This window comes from Pelodiscus sinensis, chromosome 7 (assembly GCF_052426305.1).
Source record: "Pelodiscus sinensis isolate ZL-2025 chromosome 7, ASM5242630v1, whole genome shotgun sequence".
Lineage (NCBI taxonomy): Eukaryota > Metazoa > Chordata > Testudines > Trionychidae > Pelodiscus > Pelodiscus sinensis.
Window position 1 is genome coordinate 49,611,261 of NC_143058.1, and position 17,390 is coordinate 49,628,650.

Consider the following 17,390-nt stretch of genomic DNA (forward strand, 5'->3'; position numbering starts at 1 on the left):
CTTAATTCGACATTTGCCCTGCTGAGTAGATGTATCTACAGTAAGAAAAAAAACAATAGCATTCGTATTTTCTAATAGATGACTGAGGGAAGGGTGAGGTGTGAAAGAGGGGAGGTGTGAAAGAAACCTGCTCATCTGAAAATTAGGATTTTTTCCTAGTGTCCAGTCTAAAGCTCCCTTCCTGCAATTTAAGCCCACTGCTTATTGTCCTATCTTCAGGATAAGAGGAACAATTTTTCTTCTTCCTCTTTGTAACAGATATGCTTGGAACCTGTTAGGTTTCCCCTTAGTCTTCTGCAATCTAAACATAACCAATGTTTTAAATCTTTTCAGGTCATGTTTTCTAGACCTTTAATTATTTTTGTTTCACCAATTTGTCTCCCTTTCCTGAATGGTGGTGCCCAGAACTGGACACAATACTCCCATAGAAACTTTATCAGCACACAGTAGAGAAGAAGAATTATTTCTTGTGACTTGTTTACAACGCTCCTGCTAATCCATCTTAGAATAATGTTTTACTTTTGTGTGTTTTACACTGCTGGCCGGGAATTAACAGAGCATGTAGGACTGTTCCGCTGGCTTCAGCACTGCCTCCTTTGGACTCCAGAATGAATTCTCCTCAACCAACCACACCCCAGGCAGGGGGGGGAACTGGAGTGGCTGGCATAGAGCTGGCCATCCAGACAGGGAGAGTTCAATGACTCCAGTAGAGCAACTTTCAGGTCATTTTATACCATTGTGATAGCACCATGGGGCTATAGCAGGACTCCCCAGGGTGAGCCTCTACTTAACAAAAACATGAGCTTCTGCTTAACAAATCTTGATTATTCAAGCTTTTATGATAACATTAAATTCTTGTCTTCAAATTCAGATGCCTAAGCACCCTCCAAATCTGCAGTGTTCATAAGTCCATTTCCCTCAAAGTATCAAAATAAAAGCTATGCAAAATATGCAACACTGGGTTTAGATTGCAATCAATACAGATACTTGGATAATTGAGACATTAATGGTAACTGCTGAATATCATTGACCGAAGCACAGCTGTAGCCTAGGTGAAAAACCTTTCATATATAAATTCTATTCGATATACAACTGGGTGAAAGTCTCTGTACTGACCCTCTTCAGAAGGGCAAATATGCATTAGACCACCCTATTAAGTGATATTTAATTGCTGCATAGTTCTTATAGTGGCCTTCTGCATGGCTTGGATTTCATAATTTATTGAACAGAATAGGTTTTAGGACAGACTATATTATATAGTATCCTAGCATTCAGAAGTTCCGAGTTTTATACCAGTCACGTAGTCCTAGAAATTTTAATACTTAGAAATAATTGTTACTTATCTAAGACCATGTACATATTTTGTTCAGCTTTTCCCTTGATCACTTTTCTATAGGAAAATTCATATTGTCCTGAAGTCAGTGTAATTTAGGATAACCAATACACTCCCTCGATAAAAGTGTACATCTCATGAAGAAACCTTAATAAAGTTGAGCCAATCTTTTGGAGGAAGAACCAGAGTTTCCCAAGGAGAAATATTCAAAATTATGATAAAAACAAGGACTGAAGCAATTGTTCATGCTAGAAAGGGGATCAGAATGCAGGATGTAACCAAATGGCTCCTGCCCAAGTCAACTAGCAATACTTCTATTGATTGAGGCACCAACATTACTGGGCTCACATAACTGAAAATGAGAACTAGTTTGGAATTCAAGCACAGCTATTTCATTCAAACAGTGACACTTATGGACTAGGTTGAGAAGTGGAGCTGTTGCTTACACCCCCTTGATACACAATATGACCCGTGCACTTCATGGATGGTCTGCTCATATGCTTTGCTTGAATGGGTCCTGAGTGCATGGAATCTGGAGTCCGTAACCAAAACTCCACTACTTTATGTCCAGAGGATAGTTCCATCCAGCTGATGTGTAAGAATATTAGTACCTCTCCAATTACTGAAGTGACAAAAAGGACCAGCTTGGAGAATTAAATCTATTCACAGTGTAAAATGAAATGTGTTTCTCCCCTTCCTTTATACTTACAGTAATGGATTATAGCAGATTATATTGGAAAGCTTTAATAATATATGGTTCTATCCTCAGGGGAATGAGACAAAGTTCAGCTTATTTAATTTAAGTTGTTTGATCTTGGCTAATATTTCATTGGTGATAGTGTCTTATGCATGTTAGAAGTTTACACATAATGAATCAGTTTTGTTTAAGAAATAAACATTCAAAAGAAATACTTCAAAACTTTCCAATCAAATCATGAACTACGGTGGGACACACAAACCCGGTCTTTAAAAAGGATCCAGAATTTGCTGTGTAATTGTTGGTCTGGCTGCCCAGATTTTTTTTTTTTTAAGTCTACTTGTGACATAAGTTTCTTGACCTAGATTGAAAATGTGATCTAGGAAATAAACATTGAGCATTAGCAATGGGAAATGAAAGAAAAGAACACCAGCAGAGCAAAGAGAAAAATTAATATTAAATTAGGGGAAATTAGAGCAAATGATAAACAACAAACAACGCTTCCTCCATTGACTAAATGGATAAAAAGGCAAAGAGGCTCCTTTTACAAGACCTGAAAGCATGATAACACCTTGAAATAAGCTTCATTATTCTCTTCAGAATGTATTTGTTAAAAAGTAAAAACTGCTGCTTGTGTGATGAAAAATCCAGTGCATGTATAATGAAGAAAAATCTCCAACCACCAGAGTCTGATAATTGTGAAACTTGGCATACATTAAAAATAATTCGACTGAAACCTGGATGAAAAGAAAAAACACTAAGCATGACAATGAAGGGACTATGAAGATGTCAAGGAAAATACCATATGCAGTACAGACTAGTGTAAGAATAAAAGCAAGATACAGAACCTTAGATAGGTATCACGCAGCCTGACAACTCAGCAACTGAATCATGTGATAACCTAGCAACTCTGAAAAGAACTCAACTCATCATTAGAAGTGAAACTGTCAAAACAAAATGTTCAAAATGTTTTTAATATCACTGCCCGAATGTTAGAGACAATCTTTACCGGGAAGGCATCTGAATCATGAGACAAAGAGGAACACGTGTCCCCCCCATTGTGATTGTATAACATCTCTATGGCAACTACAGCCATTGTTACTTGGAAAAGTAGTGTTAAGAAGATATTATTGTACTTTTGATTGACTTTAATTCAATTTGGCAGAGAGAAGAAATAAGGAGGAGAGTCAGCAATAGCAATATTGGATCAAAATTTTCATGTTAACTTAACATAACTGTGTGCTATGTTGGTTGAAGGGAAACAGAAGGTTTTGACTGATGCATGTTGGGGGCAGATAGGGTTTAGGCCCCTGGACATCTGCAGATACAATTATGATTGCGGAAGCAGTATGGATTTGGGGCACAGGGACTTATTAGCTAGATGTTTCTCTTAAATTAATCAGGAATTAATAAAATGGTTGACTTTTAAACTGCCATCTTTCTTTCAAACTTTGAAATGAATGGGGCACACACCTCAGACCTGTCTGAGGCTATCTGTAGTCTCTGTAAGATAATATTGTATCAGTGTCCATTCTAAGGCATTCTTCAATTATATATTTTTCTAAAAATGCCAGTTAGATTCTGAAGTATGATTCTGTATATTGCAGCTATAAATGACAGAATACGTAAAGCCCTGGATAGTAGACATTTCCATCACTGGATAGTAGAGTGGGATTTATCATGTCTCAGTCTAACTTTGAGAAAGTCAGCTGTGAACATGAAGTCCATTTTAGGTGAGAGAAAAGGTAGATTTCCCCCAGTTCTGTGTCAGATGGAATTGTTTGGTTGTTGTTTTATTGTCAAGGAAAACATTTATACTGTGGATACTAATACATGCAGAAATGCTGGAGATTCATGGCTGCACCTCTCTGTTGTTGAATGCTGCCCTCTGAATTTGCTTTTTAAATGAGATTTTAATCATTCGTGTTTTTAAAAAAAGCAAAGACTTTTTGTCACATCCCAGCAATAATTTGTTCATTGCGAATGCACAACCAAGCCTGGTGAAACAAGCTTCTGGCCACAATCCAATCAGATTATCAGATGCCTGAATGAATTCAGAGAAACACTGTAAAAGAGTGAAGAATTTATGCTTATTCACTTGGGGAAATAGCCCATTTTGATTTCTATCTATGCCACTCATGTTCAATTGCCTAGGCACAGGAAAGCATAATTTCACCATCCAGCCATATACTTCCTTTAAGTTTTGCTAGATAGCATGCTTTGACTCAGTGTCTATCACTCAGCATGACACAAGAGGATCTTCACATCGATTAAGTTAAAATCAACACCTCCGCACCACATATGGTATGGCCTGCTTGCCATTCAGAAATTTGTAAATAGTGGGTCCAAACAACACTACACTTTGGGAGATTTTATATTTGCATCCCAATTTTGTAACTTGGTGGCATCAGGACACTGCTTCCTGTGTGCTTCTCATGTCAGGACACTGTGCTGTAGTCTGCATGGCTTTACTTTCCCCAGCACCCTTTCCAAGCAGGTCACTGCAAATGTTTAATCCCCTCCTTTGAGGTAGCAGGACACAAAGTCTCAGGCCCTGTGAGGTTCTCTCTCTTCTCCCTCTGGGCGCAGGTATCAGACTCCACCACTTCCCTTTCAGCCACCACACAGAGTGCTGCTTGAACCACCGCTGGCGGATGCTTGAGAAACCCAAAATCTCTGGGTCTGGCCTGCCTCCCCTCCAGGGGGGCCCTGACTAGCCACAATCCCACTCAGGGCCTAGTTTCAGTCCAGCTTCACTTTTGTGAGAGCAGTTCAGCACGTCAGAACAAATAGCACCCAATGGTAACTAGCTCCGTTATAATAGAGTTTGAGTTATTCTTTTACAGATTTGTAAATTCTAAGGCCAGAAGGGACTAGTCTGACCTCCTGCATTGCATAGCCTTGCATTATAGAGCTTCCCCAAACACTAAGGCTGGCTCTAGACTGGCAAGTTTTTCCGCAAAAATCAAATGATTTTGTGGAAAAACTTGCCAGCTGTCTACACTAGCCGCTTGAATTTTCACAAGAACACTGACGATCTCATGTAAGATTGTCAGTGTTCTTGCGGAAATACTGTGCTGCTCCCATTCGGGCAAAAGCCCTCTTGCACAAATCATTTGCGCAAGAGGGCCAGAGTAAACAGCACAGTACTGTTTTCCGTAAAAAAGCCCCGATCACAAAAATGGCTATTGGGGCTTTTTTGCGGAAAACCACATCTAGATTGGCCACGGATGCTTTTCCGCAAAGAGTGCTTTTGCGGAAAAGCATCCTGCCGATCTAGACGTGCTTTTCCAAAAATGCTTTTAACGGAAAACTTTTCTGTTAAAAGCATTTTTGGAAAATCATGCCAGTGTAGACGTAGCCTAAATGTCATGAGAAAGCGACGAGGAGTCCTGTGGCACCTTATAGACTAACTGAAGTGTAGGAGTCACTTAGTCTATAAGGTGCCACAGGACTCCTCGTCGCTTTTACAGATTCAGACTAACACGGCTACCCCTCTGATACTTGTCATGAGAAAGTCTGTTGGGGGTTTCCATATTCAGTACTATTTTATCTTCATTGCTTTAAAAAAAAAAAAAAAACAGAACACTTTTACTGAATCATCAAGATGTACACAAATATAAATTGGGTGTGTGATTGCACTGTGAGTCAGTGGTGGAGACAAGTGAGGGAGTAATTTGGGGCAGGTCAATGGGCAGGAAATGCCATGAGTCAATTTTAGGAATTAGCATTCTGAGAGTGAGTTCATAGGGCACCTGGGATTCACATTCTGTTTTGAACGATGCCCCCATACTCTGGAGTCCTCCCCTGCCAGGGAATCTCAATCCCCTATGTCTACCTTGTCTCCATGACCGAATGCCAGTCACCATCAAGCCCCTGTCTCAGGGGCAAACTGTAGCCTGAAACAGCCACTCATCATTAGCAAGGGGATGTGGACCTACTGCCTTCTGTTGTCCTGGCTGCCTCACTGTAGCCCTGGCACCCTCCGGTCTTTGTATCAACTCTGCAGCCTGGGATTTTGCCTGGCCAGAGCTTTCCAGCTCTGCTTGCCTTTTCCCGGCACTGCTCCAACTCAGGTACCCTCTGTAGCTTCCATAAGAAGCTAAGAATGGCCATACTGGGACAGACCCACAGTCCATTTAGCCCTGTGTCCTGTCTTCTGATAGTGGCCAATGCCAGGTGTCCCAGATGGAATGAACTGAACAGGCAACCATCAAGTGATCCATTCCTGGTATCAACCATTTCCAGCTTTTGACAAACAGAGGCTAGGGATACCTGGCTAATAGCCATTGATGGACCTATCCTCCATTAACTTATCTAGTTAATTTTGATCCTAGCTGAATTTTGATCCTTGCTGAAGTCCTGGGCTTCACAACATCCTCTGGCAAGGAGTTCTACAGGTTGATTGTGCTTTGTGTGAAGAAATAAGTCTCAGGCAGCCAGGTCCCTCCTGCTCCACAACTGGAGCAAGAGTGTTTTCCTCTGAGCCCTTGTAGCTTTTCATAGGGCCCAGCCTAGACCTGATTGGCCTCTGGCTTGCTTGCAACCCTTTCCCTGCTGGAGAGGGCTACCACACCACTACCTCTGGAGTATGACTGACTGACTCCTGTAATATGTTGTTAGCTTCTCCCTAGATACCACTTGTTTGTTCCACACAATGTAGTTGCTGCCATCCAGAAGATTGCACCTCTTTAAGTTACTGATGTAAGCTTCTGAAGAGGTGAAATGGGAGGAAGATGAACTAATGGAAGAAATCAAATATTTAAATAACACATCCAACAGACTTAAGGTCTCTTACATGGCACCATAGGAATGAGTCAATCATGGGGCAAAATAAGAATCTAATAGCTAAGGTAGGCCAAATGTAAACACTGTCATCCTTTAAAAAGTTCAGAGGAAGCTAGACAAATAGCAATGAAGGAAGACAAATATGCACACTCAGAACACACACCAGAGTCTTCTTGCTGAAGCACACAGCAAGAATTTAATTTAAGCTTTGGGGAATATGGACAAAGCCGAGTTTCACGTGTATACCTGCAAAGCCTTAGCCCCAGCATACTCCATAAGAGCCAGAAATAACTTAAGGGAGGGGAGGCCAACAGACTTGCTGGGTCCCTGGGCAAAGAGCGAGAGGGGGGCTCAGTGGCAAAAGGGGTGGGGCTGGAGCAGCCAGCTCTCCGAGATGCCTGGAGCATGCCTTGTGGTGCTCCAGCCTCGATGTAAAGGGCCTGGTGCTCCAGTTGCCACTGCTCCTGCAGTAGCAGCAGCTGTGGCCGGGTGCCCCAGGCCTTTTTGAATCAATGGACCCCGGGACAACTACCCCCTTCACCCCTCCCTGTCAGTGGGACTGACTTAAGAAAAAGCTAGTGAGTCACATTTTTAAAGCTTTACTTACATGACCTTTTCCTGTTGCCATTTTATCTGGCAATAAAATAACAATATACAATATTGTATCAGTGCCATTATACTTAAAGCACAGAGGAAGCTGATACAGTAAACAGTGATTGCAGTGATCAAGACAGACTGTTGCTGGAGGAAATAAACCAAGATTCGGAATTCCAGGGAGAACCCTTTTCTTTTTTAAAGTATTTCGACTCTTCTTAGTTTGAAGTACTTTGTCATTTCTGGAGGCAAGGTTGACATTTGATAGTCAAAGTTCTATATATTCCTGCTGGGTTTAAGGTTTTGTTTTATCATGACAACAGCTATAGAGAAAACTAACCATACCCTTATGAGTGATCATATTCAAACTAGCTTCTCTAGGCACAAGTTGTTTATGTCCAAGAAAGTGACATTTTGAATGTGTAATGAGCAAGCATGATGTCTAGTGTTCTCTGGTACTGTTTTATAATATGTATAGACAAAAAACTTTATTAAAAAACAGTTAAGGTTGTAAAGTGATAACCACATATTTAGCACATCTTTCTCAAAATCTAAGTACTGAAAGAAACTGAGCTGCCTTAAATGGTGTTATAATTTTTTAAAACTAAGTTTTCTGGTTTGGAAATTTGCCAGATTTATATTTCCGATTTTTTAATTTACATACAAAAAAGAGTAACTGAAATGTAAGACAGGTTTAAATGTTAATACTGTAAATAGATTCAACTCCAGAATATTGAACTGAAGGAATGAATGGTGAGTTGGCCAAGTTCAGTTCATAATAGCATCTGCTAACACTGCATCAGTGTCAGTTTCAATTGACAAGATGTGTATGTTTATTATTCAGGATCTGAAGAGGTAGTAAAAATGTGCAGAATCAAGACCTAAGATGGGAGTCCTTTCTGAAAGAGATTAACTTCATTCATTGAAACAGTAGATATTTTTAAAATCATGTTAAAAATTCACAGAGATCTATATTTTATAGGGACTCAATTATGTAACCCTCATTCGTGTTGAGCAATATTTTAAAAATAGTCAACACAAGTCAGAAATACAAAATTTCCCCCTTAGCAAATACATATTTAGACTCCAGGCCTTTATCCTGAAAACATTACTCACATTATTTCAGTGGGACTAGTCACTTCTAGTAAGTCAGGATTTTATTGTGTTTTAATTTTTTTAAAAGATATGATAACGCAGCAAGTCATAACAAAAATGCAAGAGAATTTTGACATTTTACTATGACAAATAACCAGCCTTAATCATATTCAATCTTTGCAGTTTTTACAGAAACAGGTATGGATGCACCTCTGTTCCATGGCAGGTGCACATTTGCTAACTCCTTCCTTTGTATCACACACTGTTTTGCTTGTTATCTGTCTACCTGCGTATCCTCTACTGCTCCAGGGTCACCCTGACTTGAGGTCACCTTGCCTGATGGTATCTGAAGTGAGAACATTTCCTTTGTGATTATGACTTGTGGGGAATTTGGATACCAGTTCATAATACAGGCAGTCCCCGAGTTACGCGGATCCAACTTACGTCGGATCCGCAGTTACGAACGGGGCCGTTCCTCTCCCTGGTCTCCAGCAGACCAGGGAGAGGAAGCAAAGCAGCGGAACACGTGGGCAGCGGACAGGGCTGTCCGCTGCCCACGCGCTCCGAGGCTTGGCTCTGCTTTGCTCCCCCCCCGTCCTCCTGGTCTGCAGCTGGACGCGTCTGGGCTGTCAGCTGATCACGCGCTCCGCGGCTTGGCTCTGCTTTGCCCCCCACCCCCCGTCCCCCTGGTCTGCAGACCAGGGGGACGGGGGGGGGGGGGGCAAAGCAGAGCCAAGCAGAGCCAAGCAGAGCCAAGCCGCGGAGCGCGCCGTCAGCTGACAGCTGTCAGCTGGCCGCGTCCTCTGTGGCTTGGCTCTGCTTTGCCCCCCCCCCCCCCATCCCCCTGGTCTGCAGACCAGGGGGACGGGGGGGGACGGGGCAAAACAGAGCCAAGCCACGGAGCACGCGGGCAGCGGACAGCCCAGACACATCTGGGCTGTCCGCTGCCCGCGTGTTCCGCTGCTTTGTTCCCGTCCCCCTGGTCTGCAGACCAGGGGGACGGGGCAAAGCAGAGCAAAGCCACGGAGCCCGAGGGCAGCAGGACAGCCACAGCGCGTCTGGGCTGTCCCGCTGCCCCTGTGCTTCATGGCTTTGCTCCGGACACCTGTGGTACAGCAGCTGGGGCGCTGCCAGTTGGTCCCGTAGCGCCGCTCTGGGCGCTACGGGACCAACCGGGCAGCACACCAGCTGTTCTGCCCCAGGCGTCCTGATTCAGCCACTGCTGGTCAGATTCGGCAGCGGCTGAATCAGGACGCCTGGGGCAGAGCAGCTTGGGTGCTGCTGGGTTGGTCCAGTAGCGCCGAGGAGCGGCGGCGCTACTGGACCAACCCAGCAGCACCCCAGCTGCTCTGCCCCAGGTGTCCCCAAGTCAGCCGCTGCTGAAACTGACCAGCGCTGACTACAGGAAGCCCGAGGCAGAGTTGATCTGCCCTGGGCTTCCTGGAATCAGCCGCTGATCAGTTTCAGCAGCAGCTGACTTGGGGATGCCTGGGGTTCTTAAGTTGAATCTGTATGTAATTCAGAACTGGCATCCAGATTCAGCCGCTGTTGAAACTGATCAGTTTCAGCAGCGGCTGAATCTGGACGCCAGTTCCGACTTACATACAGATTCAACTTAAGAACAAACCTACAGTCCCTATCTTGTATGTAACCCGGGGACTGCCTGCACTAGTTGACTGGGCATGCCTCATTCATCAGCATGGTCTTGTGTTGTGGTCATTGACTTGAATTTCTCACTGTCCATTAATTCCAGTTACAACTACACCAGAAACTCTCATGTAGGCAAGATCTAATGTATATGCGGGTGTGTAAGAAAGTTTGGTAGAGTTTATGTTCCAGTTAATAGATGTATATGGACTGTAATTTATGAGGTTGTGTAGGAAATGCATCTCATTATCTAAACAGATAACTGAAGGCATGAAGGATATCAATAAATGTGATGCTTATTCTCAGTCCTGTTTTATGGAAGCAGTCAGTGGATTGTGCCTTTTCCTCCATTGCGTCATCACTTCATGAAAAGGAGAAGTTTGGAGTTTGTAGGCCTTCTGAACCAAGTGTGTATTAAAGCAGTAATTTGAAGGAAGAATGTCTCAACAAAAAGAGCAAGGTGGTTTCAGGAGCTGGGTGTACTTGGAAGGAGGAAACAAAAGGGGATACTTATACCTGATTGGATAAAGTTAGAGCGTGAGGTTGTGTGTGTGAAAATGAAATGTGCTGAGTGAAGAAGCATGGAGCCATATTTGAGAATTCATTCACAACCTTTTGCACATTTCATTTGCTACAGCTACACTTCGATGACATATATATCAGGGATTTATTTCTGCTGTTGTTGAAGAAATCATTCACACCTCATTATTTGTCTCTAACTCAAATTACTGTCAGGTATCAACCAACATTTTAATTAATTTTTCAATCCTTTTCATGTTTGCTAGAGTTTTCCAAATTACATTGAAATGTATTTTCCTAGATTGCTGTCTTGGGCTACTAGTTGGTAGTATCTGCTTTCAAATGTTTGCTACATGTCTAATGGCAATTTTTAGTTAATAATTATTCTGCTTCTTCATTTAGCTGCCATAAAATCATAATGCAAATGTATCCTTTTATCATTAATTGCATATGATACTCAGATACTAAAGTAAAGAGTTTCATGAATGGCCCTTGCTTTAAAAGTTATGTTTTGGAGATTTGTTTCAATTTGCATTACTACCAATAGTCATATTCTTTCTTCATTCTATGCATAAAATTCCCATTAATGTCACCAGGAGTAATCACATATCCTCTAAACTTGTTAATATGTGAACGACCACCTAATTATTAAGGTTTTACTTAACCTTTGTACTGGATGTGTTAAACATCGTTTTCTATCTGCCTTGAGGCAAATGCAGAATTTGCCAGTTCTCATTCAAATTGAATGGGGGATATGAAGTGTTGCTATTATAATAATTGCAGTTGCTAAGCACAGACAGTGCACTCCGACTTATACAGAACAAAACAGTGATACTAGCTCTTTCCCCATGTAGCTTAAAATTCATAAGGGCTTGATCCTGCAAACTGAAATTAATTGAAAAGCTATCATGAAGGTTTCATAAACTCTAAGGCCAGAAAGAATCATTGGCTACGTCTACATTGGCCCCTTTTCCGGAAGGGGCATGGTAATTTTTGAAATCGCAATAGGGAAATGCGCGGGGGATTTAAATATCCCCGCGGCATTTAAATAAAAATGTTCGCCGCTTTTTTCCGGCTTTTAGAAAAGCCGGAAAAGAGCGTCTACACTGGCCCCGATCCTCCGGAAAAAAAGCCCTTTTCCGGAGGATCTTATTCGAAGTAGGAATAAGATCCTCCGGAAAAGGGCTTTTTTTCCAGAGGATCGGGGCCAGTGTAGACGCTCTTTTTCGGCTTTTCTAAAAGCTGGAAAAAAGCGGCGGACATTTTTATTTAAATGCCGCGGGGGATATTTAAATCCCCCGCGCATTTCCCTATTGCGATTTCAAAAATTACCATGCCCCTTCCGGAAAAGGGGCCAATGTAGACGTAGCCATGGTGATTATCTAGTCTCACCTCCAGTGTAATTCAGATCATAAAATAGGAATTGTTTCAGGGAAGTTCTAACTAGAGAAACATCAACTCTTGATCTAAACAGTTGCCAGGTTTGTTCATAATTTAAACTTACCCCTGCTCCTTTGCTGAGAACAAGGATGTCATCTAGAAAAAATTAAAAGGCCACACTGCATGACTGTCTACACTGCAGGGTTTTTGCACAAGAAGCTTTTTGCAGAAGAGATCTTCCTCAAAAACTTCTTGCACAAAAGCGCGTCCACCCCTCAAAAGCACATCGCACTGCATGGATGCTCTTGCGCAAGAAAGCTCTGATGGCCATTAACAGAACATCTGTGCTTTTTCTGATGGCTTTTTTTTTTTTTTGGAAGAAATCCCTGAGGAGTGTCCACATCTGCCTTTTTGCGAAAGAGCTGTAAGGAGTTATTCCTCATGGGGAGAGAAATAATGCTACCGGCAAAAGTCGTCTGTCCTGTCGATTTACTGTATTTTTTTTTTGCGCAAAAATGCGTTTGAGGTGTGGACACTCTGCTGGTTTTTGCACAAAACAGCCATTTTTTGCTCAAAAACCTTGTAGTGTAGACATAGCCCAAGAATCATCAGTAAATGGACATCTCTTTTGCAAACTAAACATAGTAATAAGTAGAGAAGTGGAGATAAGAATATACAAGTATGTGGTCAATATATTGTGGGACTGAAATATTGCCTTTCTTTGTGGAGAGTGTAAAAAAGTTGGATCCCTTTCAGATGGAAGATCACCAAATGATTGAAATAATCAAATGTTATAAATTCAAGTCGAATTAAGAGATCCATTTTCAACTAAACAGGCCCTTTTCCCTCAAACAGTTGAACCCTTCTAAGTTGGTATGGTCATCTGCTCTGAAATCCTACTAGCTGCCCTGACAGAATTATCTTTGACTATGACCCAGTGAAAGCAGGATGGAAAAGACCTCCATCTCTCTTTGGCTACATCTAGACTACATTCCTCTGCCGGCACAGGGATGCAAATCAAGCACTCCGGAAGTGCAAATGAGCCCGGGATTTAAATATCCTGGGCTTCATTTGCATACTCACGTTCCAATGCTGTGCCAATCGGGCTCAGTGTCGAAAGTGAAAGTAAAGTTTAGGCACGGTTCTGCTGACAGTGGGGAACTTTTTTGGAAGATCCTGTACTCTTCATTTTTTGAGGAGTACAGGAGCTGCCAAAAAAGCTCCCCGCTGTTGGCAGAGCCGCGGCTAGACTTTACTTTCACTTTTGAAAGGGCGCGTGATCGGCACAGCACCCGAATGTGTGTATGCAAATGAAGCCCAGGATATTTAAATCCTGGGCTCATTTGCACTTCTGAAGTGCTTGATTTGCATCCCTCTGTCAACAGAGGGGTGTAGTTTAGATACACCCTTTGAGACCTAAAATCCACATAATCGGTGGATGGTTTCAACAGACACATTCCTCAAAACAGCCTACCCTACAATATGCCAGATTTGGCACAGGAAAGAATGTTAGAGAGGCAAATAATGCATTGGGAGGTCACTACACTATACTAACAGCACAAGAACTAAGCTAACATTACCAGCTTCTGGTAGTGGAAGGTTTATGGACATCCCTAGAACATAGGCTAGCATGCCTAAGCATTATGGATAATAATCTCATTCTTTTTGAAACCCAATTATATTTTTGGCCTTTATAAAACCCCATGACAGAGATCCACAGGTTAAAAATATGCTGTGTGAAGAAGTAATTACTTGTGTTGTAAACTTGCTGTATATGGATTTCACTGTATTATGTGAAGAGGTTTAGACCTCTATCATATCCCCCTGTAGTCACCTCATTTCCAAGCTGAACTAGCTATCTTTCTAAGCTCTCCTCAAATGGAAGCTCTTCTGGATGCCTTTCTGTGTATGTTTTTTGTAGGTCTCATGTTTGTAGGATGGGGCAACCAGAATCTTCCCAAACCCTCTAAAGAAAACTTCAATTCCGCCCTTTGAGTGGGCTTCACCATATAAAAAATTGCATTATCATTTAATATTTATATTTCAGTAGTTTCCAGATGTCCCCATTCAGACTGGGTTTCCATGTTGCTAATCACTACACTAAATACAAATGTAGCCACCGTCTCTGCTTCCAAAAGTTTATCAAAGAAAAAACGGAATTGACTGTATGATAGACTGTTCAAATCCTATAGTTGTAATTGAAATAAATCCCAACCAGATGAAATAGGTATATGTATTTATCCACACTATTTAACCAAAGCCATAAAATGTGAACATTATCCAATAAAAATTGAAGAAGAGTCAGCTAAGCTCTCAGAAGCAAAAATATTCTCAGCACTTGATGTAGGACATGCGTTTTAGCATGCAAAATTAGATGAGTCAAGCTCCAAGCTAGTGACTTTTAATATACTATTTAGAGGTTATAAATTCAAGTGAATGAAGTTGGATATACACTTTGAATGCCATTTGCTCTTCTGCCTCGGAGACATTTCAAAGAGCTTATATAAGGCAAGATAGACTGTCTGGTGTAATGGATTGGGCATGAGGAAAACTGGGTTTGATACATCCTTTTGCCACTTATCTGACCACTCTGATCAGCCAGTCTGCTGTATGACCTGAAATAATTCATGGCATCAACCTGTGTCACAGCCTTTCCGTCTGAAAGATAGGGATAATGATCCTTGCCTTTCTTCAAACAGCACTAAGCTAAGTGTGCCATTTTCTCTCCTCCGTTCCTCTTTGGTTCACTCTCTATTACATCTGGTGTTAAACTAAGGTAGTCCTCTCCCCAAAATCTTTCTGTACAGTTCCTAGCATGACAAGGTCATGACTAGCTTGCTAACTAGGCACTATCCTAATATCAATATTTTTTATTATATAGCACTGCTCTTTGAAGGGTTCAAATCTGATGCAGTTATAAGGCTTGATGTTCACATTTGGGTTAGGGTCACTTAACACTTCTAGGTTTTTCAGAGAGCTGACTTTTAAGAGGTGTAGACTAGGACTAGCAGAGTGTCTGTATTAGACATAAGCAGAGCAAAAACAGGTTGAGTATAGATTCAGATAAGATAAGAGATTGATACAACGTACCTCTTCAATGTAAAGGACATCTACAGTGATTTATGGAGATGAAGTTCTTAGCAAAATTCATTCCAGCCAGAGTCCCCCATTCTTTCAGGGCAAGTGCCCTATATAATATCCTTGTGAAAGGTATCCTACCTCTTTAAGGGACAGGCTGGAGCCTATAGCCAGGACATCCTGGGAGTATAATCAAGAGTCCTCTCTCCATTGCAGGAGTGGGTTGTTTGGAACTGAGCAAGTGAGAGGGAAGTAAAAGGCTATAGTAGGTGTTGGTTGTTTTTTCTGCTTAGGCTCTAGGATACCAGCCTAACTAGAAGCTTTGCCTTGTAGACCTCAAATTGGGAGTTCTAAATGTAAGCGGGGGAATGGTCCCGCTATTGTGGGGAACTTTCCTGGCTTCTATACCACCCCGGTGAAATGGACCAGCGAAAGGATCTGAGTCCCCACTCCCACTTCCTTTACCCCATGGCCTCCCTGATCCTGAGGGCTCCCCCTCCACTCTCCTGAGTAGCAGAGCCCTCGAAACCCCAACAAGGCTGGGCCCAGGTTTCCTGGGGCTTAATCCCCGACCTTGTAGTCACTAGGGGCAGGAGTTAGGGTGTCCCCACTCTGAGGTGCTCTCTTTACACTGCAGACCTTCTTGGCCCAGTGATCACTTCATAAGGTTCAAAGCAAATACAATTTATTAAACATCAACTGATTAAAGAGAATAGAATAAGAAAAAATGAGAATGGTTAAATGAGAACACACAGCCCTGCTCTGTAGCACAGGGACATCAACACAGCAGCCTGCAGAGTGTAAGGACAGTTCACAGTCTCTTCCTTAGGAGCCCTGGATGTGCTGCAGGGGGCTGCAGGCTGGACACGCTTGCTCTGGCAGTGACCACACAGCCTCAAGCTCTAAGTGGCCAGACCCCTCTCCCAGTCCAGAGCCTCTCCCCACACTTTGCAGTTCCCAGCTGCTCACCAACATCCAGCTGCAGGCTGTGCTGCTTGGCCAGTCTCTAGCTTCTTGCGTTGCTTCTCTGTTCCTTTTGGCTCTCTGAGCACTGCCCGTCTGCTGCTCAACACAGGGTCTGCGCTCCTTGAGCTGTGTGTGTCTGGCTCTGCTGCTGCAAAAACTGCCCCTCAGCACACAGCTTGCTCTCCCTCCGCTGTCTCTCAGCTCCCTGTTTTTGCAGGACTTCTGCACACAACTTGCACTCCTTGGGCAGTATCTAAGCTCTCTGTTTGCTCAGAGAGAGCCAGAACAATCCCAGCTCACAGGGAGGACTGGGCCTGGCCTCTCCCCTTCCTCACTGGCCTGTCCAACCTGTCAATCAGGCTGAGCTGGAGTGTTGGCTGCTTTCCATTGTCTCTGGGGTCTGTCAGTCTCATGAACTTTTCCCCTTCTGAAACTGGGAGCTGGCAAACCAAAAAACTCCCACAGAGTTTTAGTAAGGGGTAACTGTCCCCTTACATAAACAAGGACTTGGGGGTGGTGGTGAGGACCTACTGGACTGTTTATTGTGACTGCTACTTCCCTGAAATCTTATTAGGAAATGAACTATTTCACTAGGGTTTGCTGGCTTCTCTTTTCCTGGGGCTGTTAAAGTGAAATTATAGCCACCCAAATTAGGGAAAATTCAGGGGGAGTAAAGGAGTGTTCCATACTGTGCTACAAGAGGCATGTGGAGATAGCCCATGCCTTATAGTCTGTCAGCAGTATTAAAACATGTCTAGGACACCAACAAAAGTATTTTGCTCCTCTTAAGGCCTAAATTCAATTCTGCTCTCATTACTGATTGACAGGAAGTAAATCAATAATACCAACTCACCCCAGCAACTTTTTCAACCTTGCCAGCCAGGAGAAGAATTCCATCCACACTGCTCTCCTGAGCTTTCTCCTAAGGAGAAGGTATAGGAACTCCTCTTTTTTACTGCTCTTTGTTTATGGCAAGCTGCAAAGCTCCTCCCCAGCTGAATCTCATACTAAATTGAGTATGACAGGAATACGGCCAGGGCTGGGGGCTGGGATGGGGAGCAGTAATTGGGGCCTGCAGACTTCTTTAACTCTTTATTGGCCACTGGGTGGTTTATAAGCTCTATTTACCTACAGTCCATCTAAGGATGCTGCAAAGAAGAGAGCTCCATGTGAAAGATTAACTTGAGAAATCTCTCTTTCTCTCTGTGTGTGTGTATGTATAGATACATACACGCACAGAGAAAGAGAGATAGAGAGAGACCTTTGCAGAAGGGAAAGCAGATTGACACTTTC

The 17,390-nt window shown here is 42.7% G+C and overlaps 1 long non-coding RNA gene across 1 annotated transcript in view; it reads right to left on the reverse strand.

Annotated features, from left to right (window-relative positions):
- LOC112545183 (uncharacterized) overlaps window positions 1-17,069 on the reverse strand; it is a 110,113-nt gene extending 93,044 nt beyond the window's left edge. Inside the window, exon 1 of the long non-coding RNA XR_012905235.1 lies at window positions 16,951-17,069. This is a non-coding gene — a long non-coding RNA (uncharacterized LOC112545183). The remainder of the gene's footprint in view (window positions 1-16,950) is intronic.
- Between the last annotated feature and the right edge of the window lie 321 nt (window positions 17,070-17,390).